This window comes from Chiloscyllium punctatum, chromosome 50, assembly GCF_047496795.1.
Source record: "Chiloscyllium punctatum isolate Juve2018m chromosome 50, sChiPun1.3, whole genome shotgun sequence".
Lineage (NCBI taxonomy): Eukaryota > Metazoa > Chordata > Chondrichthyes > Orectolobiformes > Hemiscylliidae > Chiloscyllium > Chiloscyllium punctatum.
This window is the reverse complement of record NC_092788.1, coordinates 44,931,906-44,952,187: the sequence shown is the minus strand read 5'-3', so window position 1 is coordinate 44,952,187 and position 20,282 is coordinate 44,931,906. Positions and strand designations below refer to the sequence as shown.

At 44.8% G+C, this 20,282-nt stretch overlaps 1 long non-coding RNA gene across 1 annotated transcript; it reads right to left on the bottom strand.

Annotated features, from left to right (window-relative positions):
* Positions 1-966: 966 nt before the first annotated feature.
* Positions 967-19,951, bottom strand: LOC140470016 (uncharacterized). The gene is made up of 6 exons (XR_011956308.1): positions 19,888-19,951; positions 16,919-17,025; positions 10,507-10,613; positions 8,009-8,108; positions 5,047-5,151; positions 967-1,072 (listed from the first exon to the last, which is right to left on the bottom strand). It is a non-coding gene; the product is annotated as an uncharacterized lncRNA (long non-coding RNA).
* Positions 19,952-20,282: the final 331 nt, after the last annotated feature.

The window sequence follows — 20,282 nt, the reverse complement described above, 5'->3', positions numbered from 1 at the left end:
GATAGCTGCAAATGTGATGCCAATATTTTAAAATGGACCTGTTAGCATAACTTCTGTAGTGGGGGAAATGCTCGATCGCTCAAGGAAGAAATAGTGAGCTAGCTGGATAGAAATGGTCTCAGCTCAGACACAGCATTAATTCATGAAAGGTAGATAACACTAAGCTGAGTGGTAGAGCAATGTGCGCCGAGGCCAATGTAAGTCTGCAGAGGGATACGCATAGGTTAAGTGAGTGGGTAAGGGTCCAACAGATGGAGGACAATGTTGGGAAATGTGAGGTCATCCATTTTGGTCGGACTAACAGCTAACTGATGAAATGGTGAAAACTTGCAGCAGGCTGCTGTACAGAGGGAGCTGGGTGTCCTTGTACATGAATCAGAGGAAGGTGGTTTGCTGGTGCAGCAGGTAAATAAGACAGTGAAGGGAATATTGTCCTTCATTGCTAGAGGGATGGTTATGCTGCAGCTGTACAGGGTGGTGGAGAGGCCACACCTGGAGTACTGTGTACAGGTTTGGTCTCCTTACTTCAGGAAGGATGTACTGGCACTGGAGAGGGTGCAGTGGAGGATCACTAGTTTGAGTCAGGATTTCAGAGGGTTGACGTATGCGGAGAGATTGAGAAAACTAGTTCTATACTCATTGGAATTTCGAAGTATGGGGGTTGGATAGGAAAAAAATTGCAATTATGAAGGGAGTAGATAAACTAGAAGCAGGGAGGTGATTTCCACTGGGGACGGAGCAAACGAGGGAGCAGAGAGTCAAAATAAGGGGATATCAGATTTAGGACTGAGTTCAGGATGGACTTCTTCAGATAAATCTGTGAATCTGTGGAATTTGCTGCTGAGTGCAGCAGTTGACGTTATCGACTTGACTATCGTTAGGTCAAAAGGTAGATTTGTGAACAGGAAAGGAATTAAGGGTTATGGTGAGAGAACAGGAAAGTGGAGCTGAGGCCATGAAAAGATCAGCCCTGATCTTATTGAATGGCAGGGCAGGCTTGAGGGGCCATGTAGCCTACTCCTGTTCCTCTTCCTTCTGTTCTTATGTTCCCACTTTCCAGCTGTCCCTTTACCTGGGAATAGCAAAGAAATATTGAAAGTTCTCGCCTTGTACCGTCAAAATTCACCTTTGTCCAATTTAGAACACCGTTTAGATCTGGTTTATTATTTTCTGTAACTATTTTAAAACTAGTCGAATTATCAGAGAATCCTGAGAGTGTGGAAGCAGGCCATTCGGCTCATCACATCCACACTGACCCTCAAAGCCTCCTACCTTAAACCTGTAACGCTGCATTTCCCACGGCTAATCCACCTAGCCTGCCCATCCCTGAACAATATGGGCAATTCAGCCTGGAATATCCACCCAACCTGCATATCTTTAGATAGTGGGAGGAAACCACAGCAAACAGATGAAACCCACGCAGGTAATATCAACAAGGTGATCATCCCTTTCTTATTTCCCAGGTCAACCTAAGTAACTTCGCTGGACGTAATCTCAGAATATACTCCCTCAGCACAACTGTAATGCTACCCCAAATCAAAAAGGCCACTCCGCCCCCTCTCATGTCCCCCTTCCTATCCTTCCTCTTGCATCGATACCCTGGAACATTACGCTGCCAGTCCTACCCATCTCTGAGCAACGTTTCTGTAATACTCATGATATTGCAGTGCCACATTCAAAACCATACCCTGAGCCCATCTGCCTTCCCTGTCAGGCCTCTTGCATTGAAGTAAATGCAGTGTAACTTGTCAGTTCTACCTGGTTCTGTGCCTTGCCCTTGCCTGCCTTGACCGCCTGACTTCTGAACTGTACCAGCCTCAGACTTACCTCTTTTCTCACTATCTCTTTGAGTTTACCCACACTCCCTCACTGGTTTAATGACTCCTGAGTAGCACGAGCAAATCTCCCTGCTTGGATATCAGACACCTTCCAATTCAGGTACAATCGATCCTTCTTATGCACATCAACTCTACTCAAGAGGAGATTACAATGATCAAAACATGTGAATCCTTCTGCCCTATACCAGCTCCTTAGCCAATCATTCATCTCCTCCATCCTGCTATTCCTACTCTCACGAGCATGGAGCACCTGGAGTAATCCACATATTATGACCGAGGACCTGGTTTATTATACTCCAGGCTAATTTGCTATATTCTCTCATCAGGCCATTTATCTTTTCCCCTTCCTTTTTCATTGGTACCAATGTACAATGACCTCCCACTGGTCATTCTTTCCTTTGAGAATATTCTGCTACCTGTCCGAAACATCCTTGACCCTGGCACCAGGGAGGTATCACCCCATTCTGATGTCTCACTGTTAGCTGCAGAAACAGCAGTCTGTGCCCGACTAGAAAGTCCCTTATCATCCTTGAGCGTTTGGAATCTGATAGACCTCTCATTATAGTGGAGCCAATCTCAGTAACAGTAACTTGGCTGTCAGTGCAACATTCCCTGGAAGTCTATGACAACCTACATTATCCAAAACAGTAAACATGTTTGAGATGGGGATAGCCACAGGAGACTCATGGCTGAAAAAATGTGTTGTTGGAAAAGCGCAGCAGGTCAGGCTGCATTAAAGGAGCAGGAGAATTGACGTTTCTGGCACAAGCCCTTCTTATGCTCGAAACGTCGATTCTCCTGCTCCTTGGATGCTGCCTGACCTGCTGCGCTTTTCCAGCAAAACATTTTTCAGCTCTGTTCTCCAGCATCTGCAGTCCTCACTTTCTCCACAGGAGACTCCTGCTCTACCTACCTCCCTCTCCTACCTTTCCGAGAGGTAACCCATCTACCTGACTGTATCGGCAGTTTTCCGGCCTGAAACTGCCACCTATCACACATCCTGACTCTTGTAAATTCTTCATTACCATTAAGTACTGCTCCATCTGATCCATGTGATCCAAGAGGACTTGCATCACTTCCTGCAGGCTATCATCAGGATCATTCAAACTCCCCCTACTCTCCTCCAGGAAGTGCACATCACTGTACGAATGGCCATCTCTGCACCTTAATCTGTAGATCCAGAAAAAGGCAGAGTCTTACAGCTTTACAAAAGACTACTCTCGAATACATTGGTACCTGTATTTTATATTTAAAACATTCAACCAAAAGATCATAACAGAGGCATTTAAACTAGTAAACACTCACCCTACTGAATGTTTTACTTTTTACAATCCGCAACAGAGTAAGATTTACCTTTTAAGAGACTGAAACCCACTGAGCTGATCCCCGGCTGCGAGTCACAGACATACAGCACGGAAACAGACCCTTCAATCAAACTCGTCCATACCGACCAGATATCCGAACCTAATCTCGTCCTATTTGCCAGCACTTGGTCGATATCCCTCTAAACCCTTCCTATTCATATACCCATTCAGAAGCCTAATAAATGATGCAATTGTACCAGCCTTCACAACTCCCTCTGGCAGCTCATTCCATAAACGCACCACTGTCGCATGAAAAAGTTGGCCCTTAGGTCCCTTTTATATCTTTCCCCTCTCGCGCTAAATCTATGCCCCCTCGTTCTGGACTCCCCCACTCCAGTGAAAATACCTTGTCTATCTATCCGATCCATGCTCATGATTTTATAAATCTCGGAGATCACGCCTCAGCCTCTGACACTCCAGGGAAAACAGCCCCAGCCTGTACAACCTCTCCCTATATCTCAAACCCTCCAACCCTGGCAATATCCTTATAAATCTTTTGTGAACCTTTCTAGTTACACAACATCCTTCTGACAGGTGGAGAACAGAATTGCGCAGAATATTGCAAGAGTGGCCAAACCAATGTCCTGAACAGCCGCAACATGACCTCCCAACTCTCTTACTCAATACTCTGGCCAATAAAAGAAATCATACCAAACACCTTCACGATCCTATCTACCTGCGCCTCTACTTTCAAGGAGCTATGAACCTGCACAACAAGGTCTCTTTGTTCAGCAACACTCCCCAGGACCTGACCATGATGTGTATCAGTCCTGCTAAGCTTTGCTTTTCCAAAATAGAGCACCTCGCACTTATCTGAATTGAACTCCATCTGCCACTCCTCAGCCCATTTGCCCATCTGATCAAAATCCCATTGAAATCTGAGGTAACCTTCTTCACTGTCTACTACACCTCCAATTTTGATGCCATCTACAAACTTACTAACTATACCTCCCGTGTTCACATCCAAATCATTTATATAAATGATGAGAGGTAGTGGACCCAGCACCAATCCTTGTGGCACTCCACTAGTCACAGGCCTCCAATCTGAAAAATAATCATCCATCACCACCACCCTATGTCTTCTGCCTTTGAGCCAGATCTATATCCAAATGGCTACTTCCATGAGATCTAACCTTGCTAACCAGTCTCCCATGGGGAACCTTGTCGAATGCCTTACTGAAGTCCATATAGATCACATCTACTACTCTTCTCTCATCAATCCTCTTTGTTACTTCTTAAAAACCAGATCAAGTATGTGACACATGATTTCCCATGCAGAAAGTTATGCTGACTATCCCTAATCAGTCCGTGCTTTTCCAAATACACGCAAATCCTATCGCTCAGGGCTCCCTCCAACACCTAGTCTAGCACAGCGTCTGTAGTTCCCTGGCTTGTCCAAACCACCTTCGTTAAATAGTAGCACCATATTAACCAACCCGCAGTCTTCTGACACCTCAGCTGTGACTATCAATAATACAAAAATCTCAGCAAGAGGCCCAGAAATCACTTCCATCGCTTCCTACAGAATTTTTTGGATACACCTGATCAAAGCCTGGGGATAGATCCACCTTTATGCATTTCCAGACATCCAGAACTCTGCAGTATGGACATTTTTCAAGATGTAACCATTTATTTCCCCACATTTTACATCTCCCGTGTCCTTCTCCACAGTAAATACTGATGCAAAATATTGCATCTTGATAAAACAAACAAGGGCAGGACTTACACTAATTAAAAGTAAGGCTTTGAGTAGTGATATGGAACAAAGAGACCGAGGGGTTCAGGTTTTCTTAGTCTGTGTCACATGTAGACAGGGTGGTTAAGAAGGTGGTTAGCACACTTACCTTCATTGCTCAGACCTCTGAGTACCGGAGTTGGGAATTTAGGTTGAGGCTGTACAGGATGTTGGGGAGGCCTCTTCTGGAATACTGCGTCCAGTTCTGGTTGTGCTGTTATAGGAAGGATATTATTAAATCGGAGCGGATTCGGAAGAGACTAACCGGGATGTTGCTGTGAATGGAGGGATTGTGTCACAAGGAGAAGCTGGATAGGCTGGGATGCTTTTTCACTCAAGCGTAAGAGGTGGTGGGGGGGGGGGGTGGAATTCAAGACCTGGGTGCATACAATTTGAAAATAGATGAGAAAGGTTTGAAAAACTAATTGGGGATTTGTTTTTACTTTTACATGTGTGAAGTGAACTCCCAGAAAAAGAGGCAGCTGTGAATACAATTACAATGTTTAAAAGACATTTAGACAAGTACATAAATAGGAAATGTTTGGATGAATGTGGACCAAGCGGAGGCAGGTGCGATTAGATTAGTTGGGAATTATGGTCGACACGGACTGGTTTAACCACAGGGTCTGTTACTATGCTGTATCACTTTATGACTAATTCTCGCTATCTCTGTGAATTCCTCCATCCTCACAACTCCCCAGATCTCTGTCACCTCATCCAGACTTAACTCTTCCTTATCTCTAGAAGTCCTCTCTAGCCTCAGAACCATCACTATCTCTGGTATCACAAACATGTCAATCTCTATAACATCCTCCAATCTCCTCCTGTCTCATCACCCTCACGATCTCTAATCTTGACAACCCCCACAAATCTCTCCTTCTCCACAATAAACACTGATGCCACTCGTTTAGTATCCCCCCAACAACCCCATCTCCTGCGTCTTCACACATAGGCTGCCTTGCTGATCTTTGAGGTGGCCTATTCTCTCTCTATTGACCCATTTGCTCTTAATGTATTTCTAAAAACCCTTTCCCTATTCGCCAAAGAGGTGTCCTGTCCCCTTTTAGCCTTACTGATTTTACTCTTGAGTATACTCGTCTTGCCTTTATACTCGAAGGATGTTTGTGATTTGTTGGATTGGAATAAATGCAAAATATTACATCTTGGTAAAACAAACGAAGGCAGGACTTACACTGATTAAAAGTTGGGCCTCGGATAGTGATATGGAACAAAGAGACCGAGGGGTTCATGTCTTTGAAGTATGTGTCACATGCAGACAGGGTGGTTCAGAAGGGCTTTAGCACATTTGCCTTCATTGCTCAGATCTTTGAATATAGGAGTTGGGACGTTATGTTGAGGTTGTACAGGATGTTGGTGAGGCCTCTTCTGGAATACTGTGCCCAGTTCTGGTTGTGCTGTTATAGGAAGGATATTATTAAATTGGAGCAGGTTCAGAAGAGATTTACCAGGATGGTGATGGGAACGGAGGGATTGAATTATAAACAGAGTCCTGATAGGCTGGGTCCTTTTTCACTGGAGCACACAGGAGGCTGAGGGGTGACCTGATTAGAGGTTTATAAAATCCTGAAGAGTTTCGGTAATGTGAACAGCAGGTGCCCTTTCCAGGAGGGGGCGCGATTCAAGATAGGGGACATACTTTTTAACGTGAGAAAAGGAAGGGTTTAAAAAGAAGTTCCGGATTTTATATTTTGTTTTTGCACAGAGAGTGGTTCACATGTGGAACAAACTTGCAGAGGATGTGATAGATGTGAATGCAATTACAATTTCAAGGTGGCACTGTGGCTCAATGGTTCGTGCTGTTACCTCTCAGCGCCAGGGACACAGGCTCAATTCCTGTATTGGGTGACTGTCCATGTGGAGTTTGCATATTCTTCCCCATGACAGCGTGGGTTCCTCCAGGTGCTGCCGTTTCCTCCCATAATCCACAGATGTACAGGGTAGGTGAACTAGCCATGTTCATGAATGATTGGATTCAGTGAATTAGTCAGGGGTAAATGTAGAGCAAGAGGGTAGGGGAATGGGATTCTATTAGGAAAAAAAATCATTTGGACCTGTATATCAATAGAGAATGCTCGGATGGACTTGGACCAAGTGGAGGCAGGTGCGATTAGTTCAGTTCGAATTTATGGTCGACACGGACTGGTTAGACCACAGGGTCTGTGTCGATGCTGTGTAACTTTATGACTTGTTACCTCTGTAAATTCCTCTATGTTTGGAACTCTCTCTACCAGTGCCACTTCATCTAGCCTTACAACTCCTCCTTATCTCTATAATTCCTTTCCAGCCTCAAAATCCAAAAATCTCTATCACAAATATCTCTATCTCTGTAACATCCCCCATCCTCACAATCCTTTCCAACTTGCATCTCCTCCAGCTTCATTATCCTCCCCATGTCTAATCCCCTCCAGTCTCTCAAAGCTCTGCTATATGTGCCTTTCTTTATTTCCAGCTTTCAGAATGCCCAATGTTTATTTCTCACTTGATGATGGCCCTTTCCAATTCCTGCGCTGAGCTTCTGAAATTCCTCTTAAAACTCTGCATCTCACGTTTCTCCCCAAAACATTGACCAATCACGTGCCATCTATTCTAGTATCAACTTTTCTGACCTGATGTCCAATGGAGCCTGTCATATTCCTATAATAAACATCTCAGCGGTCTACAAAACAGAAAAACGCTCTAGTGGTACATTGGGTCTGTGAAAAAGAAAACTTTCTTTAATACTGTTGAGGGCTGCACTGATGCAGGCAAGTGGAGAATGTTCCAACACAATCCTGATGTGTGCCTTATAGAGAGCAAACAGACATTGGGGAATCAGGGGTTTGGGCAAACTGAGATTGTTCTCCTTGTAGCAAAGGAAATTGAGGGGAGCTGAGAGACAAGTGCTTACAAAACATATACATCAGGATGTTAAACCTTACACTCATCAATTCATCATAAATGGATTACTGGACACATATTGAAGATTTCGGGGAGATCGATTGACAGGACGGTTTGATTCAAAGGAGAATGTTTATGCAGAAAATGGAATTGAGTTGGAACAAAATACTCACACACAGTGCAAATATCCAGGTCCTGATGAATGGAGTAATTCAATCAGAGTTTGGCGTTACAATTACTGAGATTCCTATCTGAATATCCACCTGTAGTATCCTGTAATACAAGTTTATAAAATCTGTCACTGTCAGGTCAGGTTAGAAACTCACACCATCCCCTCCTCCTGGTCCAGGATGACTGTACACATCACCCCTTGTGGAGACCAGTAGTCAGCTCAGGGGGAAATCTGTGTGGGTTTCTATGAGTTTCCACCTTGGGACTTCATGTGACTGAACAGGGCAGATCTTTGACACATGGGAGAGAATGTTCCAAGAGTCAGTGAGATGCGGAGAGCAGGATTTTCTTCCTTTTCTTTCCTTCCGTGTTGCCGCTGTGCCTCATCAATAAGACATGGGGGGTGAAAGGCTCATGCAGCTCGATGGGCAAGTTCTGACCAATGGGCAGCAAGATCCTCCCAGTCATTCCAAAGAGTCTCTCTGAAAAGACAGCAACTCAGCATGCTTCACACTGCCCGGTGCTCCCTGGAAAGGTTGAGAAGAATGAGGGGGGAATCTCCGAGAAAATGCAGACCAGTATACTTCCAAAAGGATTATAAACTGTTTACAGAGAGGGATTCTTTGGAGAAGTGGACACCAAGTTGGCAAATGGAGCATAACCTGGGATAATGTGAAGTTGTTCATTTTGGAGGAGTTAATAAAAGAACAGAGGACTATTTTAATGGTAGAAATGTAGAAACCAGCAACACAAAAGAGACCAGGAGGTAATTGTGCAGGAAACACAGAAAGCCAGCACACAGTTACAACAGGTCATCAGGAAGGGAGATGAAACGTTGTTCCTTGTTTGAAGGGATTTGCAGTATAAGAGTTTGGAGTATATACCTGAGAGCAACTTTATAAAGTGAGACTACATATGGAGTAATGAGAGACGTTTTGGACCCTTTATATAAGGAAAGACATCACTTCATCGGAGGCATTTAGAGAAGATTGACTGGGATGATCCCTGGTTTGCAGGGACTCCCTTTTAAGAAAAGGCTGAAGAAGTTGGGACTCGACTCACTGGATTTGGGGGAGAATGAAAGGGGATCTTATTGAAACACATTGGCTTATTAAGGGGTATAAAAGGGTAAATACTGAGAGGATGTGTCCCATCATGAGGGAACCTGGAACCAGACTCTGGGGCAGTTGCAGAATCAAGGGTTCTGTTTTAGATTTGTCAACTTTAATGCAACACAGACATGGGTTCGGGGTTTCAGTAGCAATGGAGCTGGGGTGAGGTGTAGAAAAAGAACATTTTAGCGATTGGAGTTCCTGGTGTTTGCGATTGTGTAGATGTCTGATCAGAAGGTCACCTTGGGGTCAGAATATGAGAGCAATATTGTGAAGTCCTGCCTCAGGCATTACCCAGTAAGAGGGAGGGGCTCAGCAATAAGGGAAAGGAATTTGTAATAGCAACTGAAAGCAATGGGTTTAACCATTGCAGTGTTTCATTGGAGGAAATTGCAGCCAATCGAGTGGTAAGCAGTTTGATGAATGAGTAACAGTGGAGCAATGGAGAGGGATGATCGGGAGAGAGAGCTGGGCATTGTCAGTGTACATGGGAAACCAATACGATGTCACCTCCTGGCAGTATGTAGGTGAGATACAGGAGGGCACAAAGATAGATCCTGGATGGACACCACATATGAGGAATCCAGAAAGGAAAGGGAGAGTGGAGATGGAGCAGGACCTTGACGTCAAACATTAGTTCTTAGCAGAATTGGAGAGAAGGTCATAACCAGAAAAGACAGACAGAACAACGAACAATATTTGTGAATTGGTGAGGGGGAGTGATGAGGAGGGGCCCGACTCAAAACTGGTATTTCTACATCAGTGACATCACCCAACTCTTCCTTAGTCTCAGCTCATTTGCTGAAATACTCGTCCAGCCTTGTGTTATCTCCAGACTTCATTATCCAAACACACTCCTGGCCAGCCTCCCACATTCAACTTCCATGCAATCTCAAGAGTATTTAAATCCCTACTGCCCAAGTGCTCACTTGTACCAAAACTTGTTGATCCATCAAAAGGCTCCTATTTACAAGCAACAATTTAAAATTCTCTCACTTGATGTAATTCCTGGCTGTGAACATCTCTGTCTCCCTGCACCACACAACCTGTGAGACCTCGACAACTCATTTTCTTTCAGATTCCCAAAGATGCATTTATTCATTGCTTCACCGGTCTGGCTGTTTCGACAGTTGTCAAGGCAACACGGTCTGGAATTCGCTTCCTGACCCTCTCAGACCTGCTTTCATTCTTTAAGGTATTCCTGAAAACCTGCCTATTTGGCAATACTTTTGATCACCTGACCTAATATCCCCGTCTGTGGCCTTATGTCAGAAATTCTCAATTTCTGTGAAATTATAAAAGTGATAAAAATACAAACTGCTGTTGGTTTGCACACACATTGTCAACTCTTCACTGTCGCTGAATGAATAACCTATAACATCTCTTACCCAAGAACATTGTGGGAGCACCTTCACCACACGAACTGCAGCTGTACAAGGAAGTCAAACATCACCCTCTCCACAGGCAATGGGGCTTTGGCATTAATCACTGGTGTCTGTGGAGAGAGAAGCATTGTTGATATTTCAGGGAGTGCTAAATGCATTACAGGAAATGAGAATGTTGCAGAACATGATGGTCAGAAATGGAAGGAAAATGCACTCTTTTGTTGAAAAAAAAATAATTATTCACTGTCAAAGATACTGTGAAAAATTTAGTCCGTTTAGAGAGGAGCACATTGTCAGGGGTTGGGCAGCAGAGGAAAATTAACTGACAAAAGGTCTGTGAAAGTAACAGGAAAACACTAAACAAGTCAAACAGCCTGTGCCCAAAGACTTTAACTCCCCTTCCCGCTCCACCAAAGATATGCAGGTCCTGGGCCATCTCCACCGCCAAATCCCAGGCATCTGATGGCTGGACGAAGAACGCCTCATCATCTGTGTTCAGATCCTCCAATCACATGGGATCAATGTGGAATTCACCAGTTTCCTCATTTCCACTCCACCCACCTTATCCCAGATCCAGCCTACCAACTCGGCACTGCCCTTTTGACCTGTCCTACGTTTCCATCTTCCTTCCCACCAATCGGCTGCTGCCTGACCTGCTGTGCTTTTCTAGCATCACACTCTTTGACATTGAAAACATCCTGACTCTGACACTGTGTAAATCCTGCCCTATCACTCCCTGCCAAGGAAGGCTGCGCATGCGTCCCCCTACAGCTTGCCCCTCTTAAAGTTGGCAGTCACACACACGTGTCCCGTGGATCACTGCCCCCAATAAAGATGGCGGCGATCACTCACACCTTTCACCATATGAAGCATTTTCCCGTTTGCCACAAACACGGGCCTGGGATTTTCAAATTTGTGTTTTCCCATGTGCACTAAGTTCTGTAAAACGTCTCAGCCCGTTCCATTAAAATTTCCTTCTCTTCCTGGTCAATATGTCTTTCCTTCACCATGCCCTGCACCTTCACACATTTCCAATGGCTTGGTCACAACATCACAGTGCTGCAATGAAGCTTATCACGTGGTATCACTTTATTCCTGATGAAGGGCTTTTGCTCGAAACGTCGATTTCGCTGCTCCTTGGATGCTGCCTGAACTGCTGTGCTCTTTCAGCACCACTAATCCAGAAGCTTATCACGTGGTTGAGTGTAGCCGCACCCCTCATTCACTCAGACCAACCGGCACTACCTTGTCTTCCAGCCCTGTCCCCATCCTCTTATTGGTCCTGCACTGAGATCAATCACCAGAGGCCCTTTGTGGCTGGAGCATGCTCAGTGCTTCCTGCTTTTGCTGCTGTTCATCAGGTCGAAGAGAGAGTGTTCATTCCTGTTTCTCCTAATGTCAGACATTAACAACAACGAACTGCATTGTATGGAGCCTTTCACACTGACAAATCTCCTGAAGTGCTTCACGAATGCTGGAAAAATTGATTAAAGAGAACAACTTTAAGATACATCTTTGAGGAGTACTGAGGGGGTTGGGAAGGATATTGAAGAGGTTTTTAGATCAGACAAACCATCTAAAGAGCAACCCACCCAGAGCCATTCCCCTACATCTAACACTACGGGCAATTTAGCGTGGCCAATTCACCTAACCTGTACATTTTTGGACTGTGGGAGGAAAGCGGAGCAGCCAGAGGAAACCCACGCAGACACTGGGAGAATGTGCAAACTCCACAAAGACAGTTGCCTGAGGTGGGAATAGAACGCGGGTGTCTGGCACTGTGAGGCAGCAGTGTTAACCACTGTGCCCCCGTGCCGCCCATTTGCAGCTCTGATGTCTGTGGGGAACAGCTTACAACGGAGACAGGTAGTGGCTCACCATAGTTTAACAACCCCATGTCCTAGCCCCCCTACCCCACACACCAGGCCTCGTTCTCACAGCCTGTCATTACACACTACCTATGTTTAGCCACTAACAGTCTCCACTAACAGCGAGTCGCCCTCCCCCAGCCAGATCGTTATCCACCCCTTTATCCAACCCTTCTTCTCGCTCTATCCCCACCTATCCTTTACTCCTTACATCCTCCCCTAAACCCTACCTTCTGCATATAAACCAACATTTTTTCTCTCAGTATCAGTTCTGAGGAAGGGACACTGGATCTGAAACTTTAATTGATTTCTCTTCACAGATGCTGCCAGACCTGCTAAGCTTTTCCAGAACCTTCTGGTTGTTGTTTTTGATTTACATCTTTCACAGTTCTTTTGGTTCTAATTTACCGGGAGTTTGTAATTCAGGTCCAACAGCCTCTGTCCCAGTCTCTGCTGTCTCTCCCAACCCCAAACAGTGACATTGCACCTGCACAGCTCATGGACAGGTGTTGTCTTGCTGGCCACACCCCTCATTCACTCCCATTGGCTGCAGGACCACACAGACTCTCCTCCCATTGGTCTGGAGCTGCCGTCAATCAGCCGGGCCCCATTGTGATGAGAGTGGAGGGCTAATCCCTCTCTCTGCCCTGGGATGAGCTTCATCATTCACAGTGAATGGGGCAGTATCACAGAGCACAGGGCCTGGGGGCTATTCAGCCCACTGGGGCTGTACTCTCTCCCTCTGGAGATGCTGTAAATCTGTCCCAATTCCCCTCCTATTTGCCCACAGCTCCCCAAATCTTACCTTAAAAATTAAAATTCCAAGTCTGTTTCAGAATACCTGCTAAATCTGTGACGTTCAGACTATTCCAGAGGCTCAGAACTTACTGAGTACAATAATGTTCACATTTTCACTTTATATTATTTGCCAATTACTTGAAAGTAGTTACTAAACGTTGTGACAGTGTTAATAATTCGTCTCTCTCTCTGCAAATTCAAGACCTTGGAACCAAATCTGCACCAGGTCAAAATCACTGCTTCACCATTTCAGCTCCAAGGACACCTATCTGTGCTTCAGCTTGCTCTCCACAAAAGAGGAACGGATCTTAGTTTATTAACGTCATAGACATGTCCAGCACAGAAACAGAACTTCAGTCCAATTCATCCATGCCAGCGAGGAATCCTAAACTACTGGAGTCCCATTTGCCAGCTCTTGGTCTGTATCCATCAAAATCCTTACTGTGCACCTACCCAATCGGATGCCTTTTAAATGTTGTGATTTTATCAGCCTCCACTACTTCATCTGGCAGCTCATTCCATACATACACCACACTCAGATTGAAAACATTGCCCCTTAGATTCGTTTTAAATCTTTGCCCTCTCAACCATGTGCTCTAGTTTCGGACCCATCTAACCTCAAGAAAAAGAACCCCGGCTGCTCACCTTATCAATGCCCCTCGTGATTTTATAAATCTCCATGAAGTCACCTCTCAATCTTTGACTCTCCAGGGAAATTAACCCCAGCCTATTCAGCCTCTCCCTGTAGCCCAAATCCTTCAATCCTGGCAACATTTTTGTAACTCTTGCCCGAACCTTTTCACGTTTCACAACATCCTTCCCAGAACAGGGAAAATCAAACTGAAAACAGAATTCGAGAAGTGGCTTAATCAATGTCTTTTAAATGTTGTAATTGCACTAGCCTCCACCCCTTCCCTTGGCAGCTCACTCCAAACATGCACTGCCCTCAAACTGTCCAACTCTGGCAAAGTCCTTGCAAACATTTTCTAAAATGTTTCAAGTTTCACAACATCATTCCTGGAACAGGGAGATTGGAACTGAAAACAGAATTCTAGAAGAGCCTTAATCAATGTCCTGTACAGCCACAACATGACGGAGAGCATAACAAACGCTGCATTCACTCCCTTACCTACCTGTGACTCTACTTTCAAGGAACTATGAACATGCACTTCATGGTCTCTTTGTTCAGCAACACTCCCCAGGACCTTACGAGTAAGTGTATAAGTTCTGCCCTGATTTGCCTTTCCAAAATCCAACAGCTAACATTTATCTAAATTGAACTCTATCTGTCATTCCTTGCTCCACTGCCATTCTGATCAATATCCTGTTGTATTCTGAACTAACCCTCTTCGCTGTCCATAACACCTCCAAGTTTTGATGTCTTGTGTAAAGCTACTAATAATACCTCATATATTCACATCCAAGTCATTTATTTAAGGACCCAATAATCGATCCTTGTAGCACACTGCTGCTCACAGTCCTCCAGTCCACAAAACAAACCTCCATCATCACCCTCTGTCGCTTACCATCAAGCCAGTTTTGTACCCAGATGGCTTGTTCTCCCTTCATTCCATGTTATGTAACCCTGCTAACCAGTCTGCTTTGTGGACCCTTGTTGAATGTCCATATAAACAAAGTTCACAACCTGGTTTAATCAATTTTCTTTGTCACTTCAAAACATTCAGTCAAGTTAGTGAGACACGATTGTGCACGTACCAAGCCACATTGACAATAGTCAATGATTATTCCTTACTTTTCCAAATAGATGGATATCCTGTCCCTCAGAATCCCTTCCAACAACTTGTCTGCCACTGACTTCAGGCTCACTATTCTCTTGTTCCACGGCCTCTCCTTACCACCTTTTAAAAATAATGGCACCTCACCTGTCGCTATCAATGATACAAATACCTCAGAAGAGGCCCAACAATCACTTCCCTAGATTTCCAGAAAGTTCTGGGATACATCTGATCAGGTCCCAGGGCTTGATCTACCTTGATGCGATTCAAGACATCCAGTAACCCCTCCTCTGTAACATGGATACTTTTCAAGTTCTCTCTGTTTATTTCTCCAACCTCTCGAGCTTCCATATCTTTCTCCAGTAAAAAGGACGTGAAATATTCGCATATCTTTCCCACCCCCTGTGGTTCCATCGACAGCCTCGTTAATCTTTAAGGGGTCCTATTCTCTGGTCCAGTTCATCTTTTGTCTGTGATATATTTGCTTAATCTCTTTGGATTCTACTTAAACCATTTCCTGAAGCTATTTCATGTCAAACAGCATCAGCAGCAAGCAACAGAGCTAAATGATCCTACAACCAATGGAACAGATCGGAGCTCTGCAGTTCTGCCACACCCAGTTGTGAACGGTGATGGACAATTAAACAACTCACTGGAGGAAGCATCACAGATATCCCCACCCTTACTGATGGAGGGGCCTCACACACCTATGCACCAGATAAGATGACAGCATTTGCTGCAATCTTCAGCCAGAAGTGCAAAGTGGGATGATCCATCTCAGCCTTCTCCAGTGGTTTCTAACATCACAGATGTGAGTTTTAAGCCAGTTTGATTCAGTTTGAATAACATCAAGAAATGGTTAAGTAGTGCAAAGGCTACGGGCCCTGCTAATATTCTGGCAATAATACTGATGGTTTGAGCTCCAGAACTTGCCACCCACCAAGCCAAGTACCGCTCCAGCACTGGCATCTACCGATAATGTGGAACATAGCCCAGGGATGTTCAACACAAAAACACAGGACAATCCAACCCAGCCAATTTCCATCTATCAGTCCACACTCGATCAGCAGTAAAGTGATGGAAGATGTCATCAACAGGACTACCAAGCAGCAGCTGCTCAGCAACAGTAAGCTGAGTGACACTCATTTTAGGCTCCACCAGGGCCACTCAGCTCCCGATTGTGTTACCGCCCTGATTCACAACCTGACAACCAGCTGAATCCCAGAGGTGAGGTGAGGGTGACAGCCCAGTCCCACTACAAGATCACTATTTCTAGCCGATTCTACCCTTGTCTCAGCTCATATACTCTCATCCACCTTGTGTTATCTCCAGACTTCAGTATCCAAACACACTCCTGGCCAGCTTCCCACAGTAAATCTCCCTGTAATCTTCAGAAAAACTAAATCTCTGCTGCCCAAGTGCTCCCTCCTACCAAAACTTGTTGATCCATCAAAAGGCTCCTATTCATAATCAACAACATAAAGCCACAGAGATGTACAGCATGGAAACAGACCCTTCAATCCAACCCATCCATGCTGACCAGATATTCCAACCCAATCTCGTATCACCTGCCAGCATCCGGCGCACATCCCTCAATTTAAAATTCTCACTCTTGATTTAATTCCTGGTTGTGATCATCCCTAGCTCGCCGCATCACACATCCTTGAAGACCTCGACAACCCATTCTGTTCGACACTCCCAATGATCTGTTAATTCATTACTTCACCTGTATGGCTGCTTTTACAGTTGCCAAAGCAACATTTTCTGAAATTCGCAGCCAAAACCTCACAGGTCTGCTTTCCACTTTTAAGACATTCCTCAAAACCTGCTAATTTGGCAATGCTTTTGGTCACCTGACCTAATATCATCCTTCTCTGGCCTTATGTCCAAAGTTCCCAATAATATTTTTGTGAAATTATAAGCACGATGATAAAACTACAAACTGTTCTTGATTTGGACGTTACCTTCAAATCATCACTGTTGCTGTAAAGAATACTCTGTAATGTCTCTTACCTAATCACATTGTGGGGGTACCTTCACCACACAAACTGCAGCTGTACAAGAAAGTCAAACATCACCCTCTCCACAGGCAACAGGGCTTTGGCATTAATCACTGGTATCTGTAGAAGGAGAAACACAGTTGATGTTTCAGGGAGTGCAAAACGGATTACAGGGAATGAAAATGGTGCAGAATTTGATAGTTCGAAATGGATGGAAAATACACTTGCTTATTGGAAAAAAGAATTCTTGACTGTCAAATGTTTTCCAGAAAAAAATTAATAAGCAGCACATGGTCAGGGGCTGGGCAGCAGAGAAAAATTTACTTACAAAAATGTCTGTAAAGTAATCGTAAAATACTAAACAGACCAAAAATACACCATTGTTCGATACTGAGCAAGCTAGATATTGACAAAGTGCTCATAAGGGATCCCAGAGATGAAGCACAGCTGTATAAGCTATTATGATCCCACAGTCATAGAGACATATAGCACCGACACAGACCCTTCGGTTGAACTCATCTATGCCAACCAGGTATCCGAACCTAATCTATTCCCATTTGCCAGCACTTGGCCCATATCCCTGTAAACACTTCCTAATCGTATCATGTGTCTAGTTAGATGACTTCAACAAGTTTTAATTGGACTAGCCTCCACCACTTCCTCTGGCAGCTCATTCCACCCACTGCATGAAAGAGTTGTCCTTTAGGCCCCTTTGAATTTTTGCCCCGTTCACCCTAAAGCAATGTCCTCTACTTTTGGACACCACTGCTCGAGGGAAAACATATAGAACATAGAACATAGAAGAATACAGCGCAGTACAGGCCCTTCGGCCCTCGATGTTGCGCCAATCAAAGCCCACCTAACCTACACTAACCCACTATCCTCCATATACCTATCCAATGCCCGCTTAGATACCCATAAAGAGGGAGAGTCCACTACTGCTACTGGCAGGGCATTCCATGAACTTACGACTCGCTGAGTGAAGAACCTACCCCGAACATCAGTCCTATATCTACCCCCCCTTCATTTAAAGCTATGCCCCCTTGTAATAGCTGACTCCATACGTGGAAAAAGGTTCTCACTGTCAACCCTATCTAACCCCCTAATCATCTTGTACACCTCTATCAAATCACCCCAAACCTTCTTTTCTCCAATGAAAACAACCCCAAGTGCATCAGCCTTTCCTCATAGGATCTTCCTACCATACCAGGCAACATCCTGGTAAACTTCCTCTGCACCCGTTCCAGTGCCTCCACATCCTTCCTATAGTATGGCGACCAAAACTGCACACAATATTCCAGATGCAGCCGCACCAGAGTCTTATACAACTGCAGCATGACCTCAGGACTCCGGAACTCAATTCCTCTACCAATAAAAGCCAGTAGGCCATATGCCTTCTTCACTGCACTATTTACCTGGGTGGCAACTTTCAGAGATCTGTGTACATGGACACCAAGATCCCTCTGCTCTTCCACACTACCAAGTAGTCTACCATTGGCCCAGTAATCCATCTTTTTATTACTCTTACCAAAGTGAATCACTTCACACTTAGCTACATTGAACTCCATTTGCCACCTTTCTGCCCAGCTCTGCAGCTTCTCTATATCCCGCTGTAACCTGCCATATCCTTCCTCACTGTCTACAACTCCTCCGACTTTCATATCATCCGCAAACTTGCTAACCCAACCTTCTAACCCTTCCTCCAGGTCATTTATAAAAATGACAAACAGCAATGGTCCCAAAACAGATCCTTGCGGAACACCGCTTGTGACGGCACTCCAAGATGAACCTTTGCCATCAACTACTACCCTCTGTCTTCTTCCAGAGAGCCAATTCCTAATCCAACATCTTGTTCATTTACTCTGTTCATGCTCGTCATGATTGTATAAACCTCCATAACATCACTGCTCAGCCTATGGCACTCCAGGGAAAACAGCCCCAGCCTTTTATGCCTCATCCTGTCGCTCAAATCCTCCAAACCTAACAACATCCTTATAAGTCTTTTTTGAAACCTTTCAAGTTTCACAGCACCCTTCTGATAGGAGGCAGGCCAGAATTGCACTCAATATTCCAAAAGTGGCCTAACGAATGTCCTGTACAGCAAAATGACCTCCCACATCCTATACTCAATGCTCTTACCAATAAAGGAAAATATACTGAACACCTTCTTCATCATCCTATCCATCTGCAACTTGACTCGCAAGGTCTATGAATCTGCAGTCCAAGGTCTCTTTGTTCCGCAAGCGTCTCCAGGGCCTTGCCATTCAGTGTATTAGTCCTGGGCTGAAAACGTGTTGCTGGAAAAGCACAGCAGGTCAGACAGCATACAAAGATCAGGAGAATCGATGTTTCGGACATGAGCCCTTGATGCTGCTTGACCTGCTGTGATTTTCCAGCAACACATTTTTCAGCTCTGATCTCCAGCATCTGCAATCTTCACTTTCCCCTAGTGTATAAGTCCTGCCCTGACTTGCTTTTCCAAAATGCAGCACCTCACATTAATCTAAATTAATCCATATCTGATCAATATCTCACTGTAACCTGAGGTAAACTTCCTCACTATGCACAATACCTCCAATTTTGAATGACCTGCAAACTCAGTTACAACAGCAAGTCATTTAAATGAATGACAAAACAAATCCAGAAATAAACATCCATTACTCTGAGTTTGAATGTGCTCTGTGTCAATCCTGCCCAATGACTCTGTACCAGAGAAAGGCTGCACATGCGCCTGGCTGCACCTTGCCCCCTACAAAGATGGCGGCCGCGCACGTGTCCAGTGAATCGTTGCCCCGAATAAAGATGGCGGCGCTCACTCATGCCTGCAGCGGCACTGAGGCAATTCCTCGTTTACTCCAAACACGGGACTGGGACGTTCAAATTTGTGTTTTCCGACGTGCACAACATGTTTGTAAAAACTCTCCGCTCATAGCAACACAGTTTTTCTCGCGTTTCCCTCTGTTTATTTATTTATTTCCTTACCGTATCCTTTTGCTCCATAACTTCTTGAGCATCCATTACAGCGACTCTCCTCCGCGTGCGAGGGTGATCACGTGTTTAGTCTAGTTCTGCCCCTAGTTTACTTTGATTGGTTGGAGGACCTCCAGTTCCGCCAGGTCCTCCAGTTCCGCCCGCCGTCCTTTCATTGGTCCGGTGCTGACATCAATCACCCGGGGTCCCTTTGTTGGCTAGAGCATGCGTAGTGCGTGCTGCTTTCGCTGATATGTTGGGTAATGTGATGGGTGAGTTCACTGAGGGGAAGGATCACTTTGTGTGAGCTCTGCAGTAGATTTCCTTTATTCATGGAGGGAATTACCTTCCTACTCATGACTGCATAGCTGTGATTGATGAATCAATGCCATCTGAATCAGTACATA